Source organism: Nansenia antarctica (assembly GCF_963989245.1).
Source record: "Nansenia antarctica genome assembly, chromosome: 6".
Classification (NCBI taxonomy): Eukaryota; Metazoa; Chordata; class Actinopteri; order Argentiniformes; family Microstomatidae; genus Nansenia; species Nansenia antarctica.
In genome coordinates, this window is record NC_137676.1 from 51,394,087 (window position 1) to 51,403,993 (window position 9,907).

At 43.8% G+C, this 9,907-nt stretch overlaps 1 long non-coding RNA gene across 1 annotated transcript; it reads left to right on the forward strand.

Annotated features, from left to right (window-relative positions):
• The first annotated feature begins 366 nt into the window (after positions 1–366).
• On the forward strand, positions 367–3,182 carry LOC308160188. The gene is made up of 3 exons (XR_013937508.1): positions 367–738; positions 1,120–1,190; positions 1,324–3,182. It is a non-coding gene; the product is annotated as an uncharacterized lncRNA (long non-coding RNA).
• Positions 3,183–9,907: the final 6,725 nt, after the last annotated feature.

Here is a 9,907-nt window from a genome sequence, read left to right on the forward strand (position 1 = left end):
GACAGACAGAACAAAAAAACAAAGCAAAGAAACAAAGACAACGAGAGTGACAAAACTAGACTAGGGGCCAAAGGCCTTGGAGAACAGGTGCGGATCACTGTGGGGAAAGAGAGTTCTAGAGGGTGGGAGCTGCCACACTGAAAGCTCTGCCCCTGAAGGTCCGTAGGTTGGTGCGGGGGGTGGAGAGTAGGCCCATGCCTAGGGACCGCAGGTTCCAGGAAGGGCTGTGTTGACAGAGAAGGTCAGTGAGGTACTGGGGGGCGCAGACGTGGAGGGATTTGTAGGTGAGGAGGAGGATTTTGTAGGTGATGCGGGACTTGACCGGAAGCCAGTGGAGGTGGATGAGGGTGGGGGTGATGTGCTGCCAGGGCTTGGTGTGGGTGAGGACCCTGGCAGCTGAGTTCTGCACTTGGGTGCCACAACCATGAGCTCTGTTTTCTTACTGTTGAGTTATGATGGATAATCATATCTTTACCATATAACGATTTGCCATTACTCCGTGTATGGAGATTGAATTCCAAGCTTTTCTTTCATCTGACCATAGTTTTCATCAGGTCAAGTCCATGATTGAGATCAGGTACAGTAGATTGCTTGCTTGTGTTTTTGTTTCAGTTTATCAAGATGTTGTTCCACCTTCTCTCCGTGCATCAATACTGTCTGCAGTGCTGATACCTGTTGGTCTACTTGTACTTGTGCTGTCAGTTATGCACTGGAAATATAACAAAACAAAACACAAAGGTAAGTCTGACGACTTCTTCAATCTTTGGTCGTACCATATTCTGAGTTTGTGTGATCTGTTATTGTGGTCCATTTGATTATTTGAGGGTATCTTTAGAAGTGAATCTAAACCTACATCACTGTTATAGTGAAAGTGGTGAATGCTTAAGTGGACATGTATACCAGTAATCTATATCTATATCAGTAAGTGTTTTGGAGAGACTGACTAATGTATTCCTTGTCCTCATTACTTTTATAGTGAAAATGGTGAATCCTTAAGTGTACATGTATACATCAGTAAGTGTTTTGGAAAGACTGACTTATGTTTGACTGAAATATAATGTTCTGTTGTGGCTACAGTACATGTGTGTGTTGTTGATATAAGAACTGCCTTTGACCTAGATGCAGATCAGCCTGAGCTAACGTATGCTGACATCAGCCACCAACCTCAGACTAGAAATGCATCGCAATTGGTGAGATTTACTTTGTAGTTTTATCCACGGCCAGTCAATGGGAGTAGGGATATTATATTTCATGGATCTGTTCTGTTCTCTCCCCACCGCCCCCGGCCCCCTTCACCCCCCCTCCCCCCGTGTTTTCTTTCAGGGAGGACCATGTGATAGTGCTGAGCTCTCAGGGAGAGAAGAGACGCCTTATTCTGCCGTTGTTTTCAGCTGACTCTCCGATGACCATAACTGTGGGGGCAGTGGAACCAACTGAAGCAGCAATTTGTATTTGTATTTATTTTTTTCTCATCAGGATTTTTAAAAATAGCTTATATCAGCATTCTTTTCAGACGCTGTTACTGCTTGTGCCGGTTTGAACCCTACTGGCTACTTGTACAGACTTGAACACTCACTGTTATATCAGGCTTATTCAGTCTCTTTCTGTTCGGTTGAAAATTCCTGTTTCAATTCCTTCCTTCCTTCCACCAAAGCGGAATTTTGGGCAAATTAGTCAGACATCCTGTTTATAGCCAAAGCCACAGACTCTTTAACTGTTTTACATCTTTAATTATCGTTTATAAATACTGTTTTTCAAGTGCAACATTCTCAGGGATGGTCATTATCGCTATGTTTATACTTCAGCTATATAAAAAACTGTAAAACTGTAGCTTTTTCAATTGTTTACACTGTTGTATTAATGAACAAGACATTTTTTAGGCAAGTCTGCCTTATTTAGGAATGACAGTAACTCTGCACTCAGTTTGCTCTAACCATTATTTAGTATTTTTCAGTCTTCTCTAAAAGCACTGACTGTGATTTTCGAAACTCCACAGTTTAGAGACAATTCTTAACTTGCTGTCTTAAGTCTTAATTAAGACGCACCGCCAGGTTAAGACCTACCGCCACCCTTATTATGCACTTCATACGCGCTACTGCTATTATGCCGGTGTCGATAGGCGCCCACACATAAGACGTAATACTCCTGTGCATATATTACTCATTGTGGGAGTGTTCATATGTTAATGAAGTGCACTAGGCGCCCCTGCTATTATGCGATCTGACTTTGCTCCTAGCGCTAAGAAGTGGTTTGAAAAGTTCTTAAGTTTAGACTTCATGCACGTTTTGAAACACGAGCGCGCCTCCGCGGTTTGCGCATGCATGTGGGCACACATGAACACGCACGTGGCTCCACGGCAAGACGTCAATTACGGTATAAATGCTTTATTTCAGAAGGGAGAGGCAGAGAAGCGCGCTGACCTCCTTCTTAGGACTTCCATAATAGCATAGCGCTAATGACTCAACGCAGCCGGTTCTTAAAGGGAATGGCACCTGGCACGCTGATTGGGTTGATTGAGAAGACGCCCAAAACACACCCATGACTAATTTCTTTGCTTAGCGCCGGGTTTTAGGCGCCCACTACCGCACGCATAATAGCAAAGTGGCCTTGACCACGCCTCCACGTCTTACGTTTAGATCTACCGCCTCGTCTTATTGCTTAAGACTTATGAAGTGCATAATAGGGCCCAATATGTTTTTGGAGGTTGTATGTTGTACTGTTTGTCTCAGAATAGTTCCGATTTGCTTGTTTTCATTTGGAGCTGTTTGTTCCGAAGCACACATTGAAGTGCTGTTCCTTTCAACTTTCTGTTCAACTTCGTTACTTTAGACTGCTTACATCTTGTGAACGTGTAAAAACATGTTAGTTTGTTTTTCATTTAGTTTGCGTAACTGTTGGGTACAGGCCCCAGGGGCAGTTGTAAGAGCAGACAGATGGCAGATATAAAGGGGGAGGAGTCTTGTGGTGTCGTTTGAATGAACATGTAGAAAAGCAGCTGTATTTGAGGTATCAGCTCACATGGGGGTGTGGGGGTAGGGTAGAATAATATCACCTCAGCAGAAGGATTAGAGGTCATAGCTAAGGTGGCATCACCTGGTATAAAATAAACTGTTGTGTTATCTGTTGTGTGACTTCTGACGTGTGTGCCTGTACAGATGTATGTTAAATACATAAATAAAAGTGATCTGCATTTTTTTTCAGAATGATGTGTTGCTCACATTTGATTGATCTTCCTGGGTACCCTCTTGGAGTAGCAGTAACAGTTCAAATGAATGAACGAAGCAGCTTAGCACTAAGTAACTTGGAAATATGGTAACTAAAATACAACACAGTGTCGTTTACACAACATGAAAACAATCTAGATGACAGGACTCATCCACCTAATTCAGCTTCAAGTGTTTAGGTTGTTGTGGGAGGGGCCTGGGGCTAGCCATGGGCTGGTTGATTTGGTGCTGTCCGGGGTGCTGATTGGTCAAGCTCAGTGGACCTGATTGGTTAAGATTGACTTTGACTGATACAGCTCTCCTTGTCTTTTTTGATGGGATTCAGAATGGATGGTTTAGCTCTTTTGTTTTATGGTATGTCACAGTTGTACCATATGGATAATATGTGCAAGTGTTCATTTGTAATGCCTATTGTCTATTGTTTGAAATACGATGATTTGATTAGTCGGTTTTATTAGTTTTAATAATCCCTACTTGCCTGATTGTCATATTTATTATTTGAATGTTGCTTTCTTTCTTTTTGGAATTTTACTGATGCTGATAATAATATTTTTTATAATAATAATAATAATAATAATAATAACCATTATTTGTACTTTTCCTGCAAAAGCTGCAGCTCAAAGTGCTCCAATCATTATATCGTCATAATTTTATTATTTAGTCATTTAAAGGCAATATTAAAAAGATGGGTTTTTAGTCTTGACTTGAACATATTTGCTGAGGTTGCATCTCTAATGTAAACTGGCAGTGCATTCCACAATTTGGGTGCATAATGAGAATGCAGCCTCACCAAATCTCTTCTTTTGTACATGTGGTACACAGAGAAAACCTGCGTCAGAAGACCTGAGAGCTCTAATGTATATTGTATGATGTGTCTAATAATCTGTTCTCTTGTTTAGTAGCACTATAGGTCTATAGGCCTACAAATAAATAGTAATTATTTTATTTTATATTTGTTATTATTATCCAACCATACTGATGTTGATTTGATATTGAACCCTACTCAAGTCACCTCTGTTCTGTTAGAGAAGTTTATGTGGTGCAACACCCCCCTCTGGTGTCTCTTACATTAAACTGCAGTAGGTTAATTGACAGGAGAAACATGAAAACTCCCACTTACACAGCTGTACGTGTACATTAGAGAGGAATAATCCGATTCTTGGTATCAGATGGAGTGAAACTATTTCCCCAGGTTATCAGGCTGTGGAGTCCCAGAGGAAGGCTGTGCTTCTCTGGCTTAATCTCTGAGATCTAACCCCTCCCACCTGAGAGAGCTGGACCTCAGCTACAATCACCCAGGAGACTCAGGACTGGCGCTGCTCTCTGCTGTCCAGAAAGATCCATTCTGTAAACTGCAGACACTCAGGTAAAGGCTGAATATGTGGCTGGACGCATCAATGAGATTAATGCACAGTATCTATTTCCCACATGATGGTGAGTACCGTATGTCATCCACGGTGGGTTGGTTGTTCTGTGGTTGATATAGTGTGGACCATGGTGGAGAGTGCAGGCTCAAAACTGGGCTGATCAAATGTAAGTCACAACTCAAAGGTTGTGATTTTCTACGGGAGAGGAGCCCTGCTAATTGCCTCAATCCCATTCTGACCCACTAGTATGGAGGACCATGTCTGTCAAAATTAACAATAAATATATAGATACATAAATGAATGTATGAACAAATAAATGGATGAATACACACAGTATAACAAAATACATTTCTATATTTATTTATTCTTTTCCACATTCATTCTTTGTTTTCCACTTTCATTCTTTGTTTTCCACTTTCATTCTTTGTTTTCCACATTCTTTTCCACATTCATTCTTTCTTTTCCACATTCATTCTTTCATTCTTTCTTTTCCACATTCATTCTTTCTTTTTCACTTTATCAGATCTGTATGCAAATATCTGGGGGCGTATCTTGCATGTTGTCCACGCCCCTACGCATTTTCAATGGTTGATACCGCGCGTGACGTATGAAAGCAGCGACGCAGTTATCATCACAGACGGGAGGGAGACGTGAGGAAGTTCAGCGGGTCGATCTTCACAACTTTATAAACTTCGATCAGCGATGAATATTGTATGAGCGCAGGTAAGCATGGCCTCTAGGTCTCTATATGCAACGCAGCTAGGTATATTTGATACCCAGATATATCTGAAACGACCGTCTATATTCTTCAATAGTTTTATTTTATTTCGTGCTTCGCTTCCTCTTTTCTATGGTCTGTCGCCCTTGGTCAATACAACGGTTTTTGGTATTGAACTGTTCAGTCATTTCTACAATGTAGACCAACATACTGTATATATCTATACCGTTAAATGAAGAGACTTCAGATATTGCTGCCCAGATCATGTTGGATATCTTCAGTTTAGGTTCATGTTGAACACCGCTAACAGCGTCGCAGGAGTCACTGTCGAGTAGCAAACTATCTATTTGTTGTCATTAGTTACATTTATATTGACATTGTTGGCATTTTGCAGATGCCTTTATCCAAAGTGACAACAAACTACGTAATTCCATGTGTTCTTTCATAGTTTTAATAATAATAATAACTTTTATTTGTATAGCACTTTTCCTGCAAACGTTGCAGCTTGATCTACAATGTAGAAAATAATTTTACAAATAAAGAAAAACCATTGAATGAGAAGGTGTGTCCAAACGTTTGACTGGTACTGTACAGTGATGCTTGAAAGTATGTGAACCCCTTGTGCAATCATAGATTCTTTTAGTTTTTAGCATGACATCTTTATTTAATCAGAACCAGTCTTTTTTATCTGACATAACAGCTTTATATTGACCAATTCCATATGTTGGTTCAAAGGGTATCATGCATGTAGTAGACAAACTAAATTATAAAGAAATAAGTGCAGGTGCAAAAATAAGTGAACCCCAAGTTGCCGTGGTTAAATCAAGTAGGTAAGTAGAATCAGGAGGGCAAATCATTGGGTACCAAATGAACCAGTTGAAGGACAGATCTTTAGGAAAGAGTTTGGGTGCGACTCTGATAAATAGAGATAAGAAACCTGGTCAGTTTTGTGTTATCCATACAGGTGAATACAGTTCGCTTTCGCTAAGGGGGAATGGGTAGTGGAGTTAACCAGCTATTGTTCCTACCAATTACCTGCCCATTGAAAAGCCATTTCCTTTGTTAGTTAATTTGAGGCTTAAATGGTAAATGGACTGCACTTATATAGCCTTTATCCAAAACGCTTTACAACGGCCTCTCATTAACCCATTCACACACATATTCACACACCAATGGCGGCAAGCTACCATGCAAGGCGCCAGCCCACTCACTGGGAGCAATTTGGGGTTCAGTGTCTTTTTTTTCAGGTTTACCAACATTCAAATATGTATAATCTTCAACCTTTTTCAGATTTCAATGTATGACACATCGTATCACACATCGTATCACACATTGAAAGCTTCCAATCTGCCCTTTCATAATCTGTCAGAAAAATGACCCCCTCCCCCCACACACACACTTATGGCCTTTTTCAGAAGACCCCATCACATTTTTCAAAGATTAACATTTCAGGTTGAGGGAGTAGAGTGTCTGATTCGTTTTATATATATTATATAAAGTATTGTGTTGTATTTTGGAGTATTTGTGCAATATGCTCTTCATGTTTCCTTTGTTTCCTCTGCACAGATCCACCTCACGGCCCAGCTACCATGTCTGACCCCAGGTCCACACGGTCCCCTGGTTCTGGTTCTGGTTCTGGTTCTGGCTGGGGTTCTCCAGCCCAGGAAAGCCCACATGGCCGCTGGATGGTGGCAGTGAAGCTGGAGGACTGCAGGAGAACACTCAAACTCAATGTGGCAATTAAAGAGGAGGAGGAGGAGGGGGAAGTTGTGATGGTGGAAGAAGGAGGAGAGGAAGTGGAGGAGAAATATGATGAAGATGATGAGGATGGTGAGTTCATTTTATGTATTTGGCGAAGGCCAGGCCAGATTAATGAGTAGATCGAAGGGTGTAGTCATCAAACATTATTTTCATTTTCCCCCTAACCCTAACAAACAAAAGGATTATATAACCTACTCAGGTTATATGTTAAAAACAAAAGGACACACACGACAGACATCCAAGCATTTCCAGCACAGTTAAAAGATAGAAACATACAGACATCTCCAACACCTCCTCCACTTACATACAGTCACAGCATCAGCTATAAGTTAAAAGGACAGCGTCACAAACAATGGATTTGAAATGAAATAATCAAGATGCAATTGAAGTGCAGACTTTCAACTTTAATTCATGGGGTTGATTTGTTTTCATATAGAGTCTAAGGGATATGGGGAGTATATATGGCTGTTACAGGCCCATATAGAGTCTAGGGGATATGGGGAGTATATATGGCTGTTACAGCCCCATATAGAGTCTAGGGGATATGGGGAGTATATATGGCTGTTACAGCCCCATATAGAGTCTAGGGCAGGGGTGGCCAACCAATCGGAGACTAAGAGCCCAAAAAATTGTTGGGGTACCAGAAAGAGCCACATCATACATACGGGCTCACAAAAGCTCTCACTCTCTCTCACACACACACACACACACACACACACACACACACACACACGTAATACATTTCCAATAGGCTATGAGACCAGTGTTGTCATTTCAGCAAAGGCCAAGGTATGGCAAGGTACAGAGTGGGGGGGTTGAGGTGGGGTTTCCCCCCCTTGGTGGATTTTTTTAGCCAAATCAGTTGTGCAATAGTCAATTTTGGTGAGTTGTTTCTATACAATTGACTTATATGACATTAAGGTAATGAATAAAGGAGACAACTACAGTATGTAGCTGCAGAAACAGCTCTCTGAGGGGGATTCCGCCTCCGTCTGGAAAGGCCTAAAGACCATCACCAACTACAAACCCAGGTCCCCGCTGATGTCCGACAACCTCCCCCTCGCTAACGAGCTGAACGAGTTCTATTGTAGGTTTGAGAAAGAGAGGTTCCCGCCCTCTCCCTCCACACCCCCCGGCTACAACCACCACCCCCGTCCCCCAGGGGGGCCAATGTCCCTCCTGCTACCCCCACCCTCCCCCCCCCTCCCTCCCCCCTCCTCACCCGCCCCGCCCACCCCCACCCCCCTTTCTCCACCCCCTCTCTCTGTCACAGTGCGAGAGGTAAACAGACTGTTTAAGAGGCAGAATCCCCGGAAGGCAGCCGGTCCGGATTCCGTCTCTCCCTCTGTCTTGAAGCACTGCGCCGACCAGCTGGCCCCGGTGTTCACCAACATCTTCAACGCCTCGCTGGAGCTGTGTCACGTCCCAGCGTGCTTCAAGGCATCAACCATCATCCCCGTCCCCAAGAAGGCCAAGGTCACAGGCCTCAACGACTACAGACCCGTCGCTCTGACCTCCGTCGTCATGAAGGTCCTGGAGCGCCTTGTCCTGGCCTACCTGAAGCTCATCACGGATCCTGTGCTGGACCCCCTGCAGTTCGCGTACAGAGCCAATAGATCCACGGAGGACGCCGTGAACATGGCTCTGCACTACGTACTAGAACACCTAGACACTGCAGGCAACTACGCCAGGATCCTGTTCGTGGACTTCAGCTCGGCCTTCAACACGATCCTCCCACACATCCTGGAGCACCAGCTATCCCTGCTGCAGGTGCCGGTCTCCACCTGCAGGTGGATCACGGACTTCCTGACTGACAGGTCTCAGCGGGTGAAGCTGGGGAAGAGCATTTCCAGCTCCAGGACCACCAGCACGGGCTCCCCGCAGGGCTGCGTCCTGTCTCCAGCACTATTCTCCCTCTACACCAACAGCTGTGTCTCCCGCCACCCCTCGGTCAAGCTCCTGAAGTTTGCAGACGACACCACCCTGGTGGGCCTCATCTCCGGGGGGGACGAATCTGCCTACAGGGGTGAGATCGAGGGGCTGCAGAGATGGTGCAGTTTAAACAATCTGGAGCTAAATGCTCTAAAAACAGTGGAGATGGTGGTGGACTTCCGAAGGAAAGCAGCCCTGCCCCCTCCCATCACGCTGGGAGGTACCCCGGTGGCCTCCGTGGAGTCATGCCGCTTTCTAGGCATGACCATCTCCCGGGACCTAAAGTGGGAGCAGAACACCGAGGTCCTCACAAAGAAGGCCCAGAAGAGGATGTTCTTCCTCCGGCAGCTGAGGAAACTCAGGCTGCCGAGGTCCATGATGGTCCAGTTCTACACGGCCATCATAGAATCCATCCAAATAGTTTGTTAGCTCTGCCTCCCAATAGTGTGTATCCAATCAAAAGACGTGCAGGTGCTGATCAGGTGCTCCGCCATACAGCAGGCGCCTTCGTCAGATTTGCTCGCCAACTCGAGATCTGACTACTGTACGCCACAGCTTTTCTCGTTCACTTTAAATTACAATCTGTACTCGCGCCACTGTTGAATCTGCAGGCGGGCAGACTTCTTGGTACCCTGGCAACACATTATGGCTGAAATGATATGATTGGATAAAAGCTAAAGGCCAGCCCTCCTAATGGCTGGAAGCAGCGCAACCAAGAGAAAAGCTATGAAATGAAGAGAATAGACTAAGGGAATAATTTAATACATCTTTGTTGAAAAATATATATATCTCAAAAGTGAGTACACCCTTTAGATTTTTGCAAATATTCTGTCATATCCTTTCAGGGGATAACACTATCTTAATGAAACTTTGATATAACTTAAAGTAGTCAGTGTGCTGCTTGA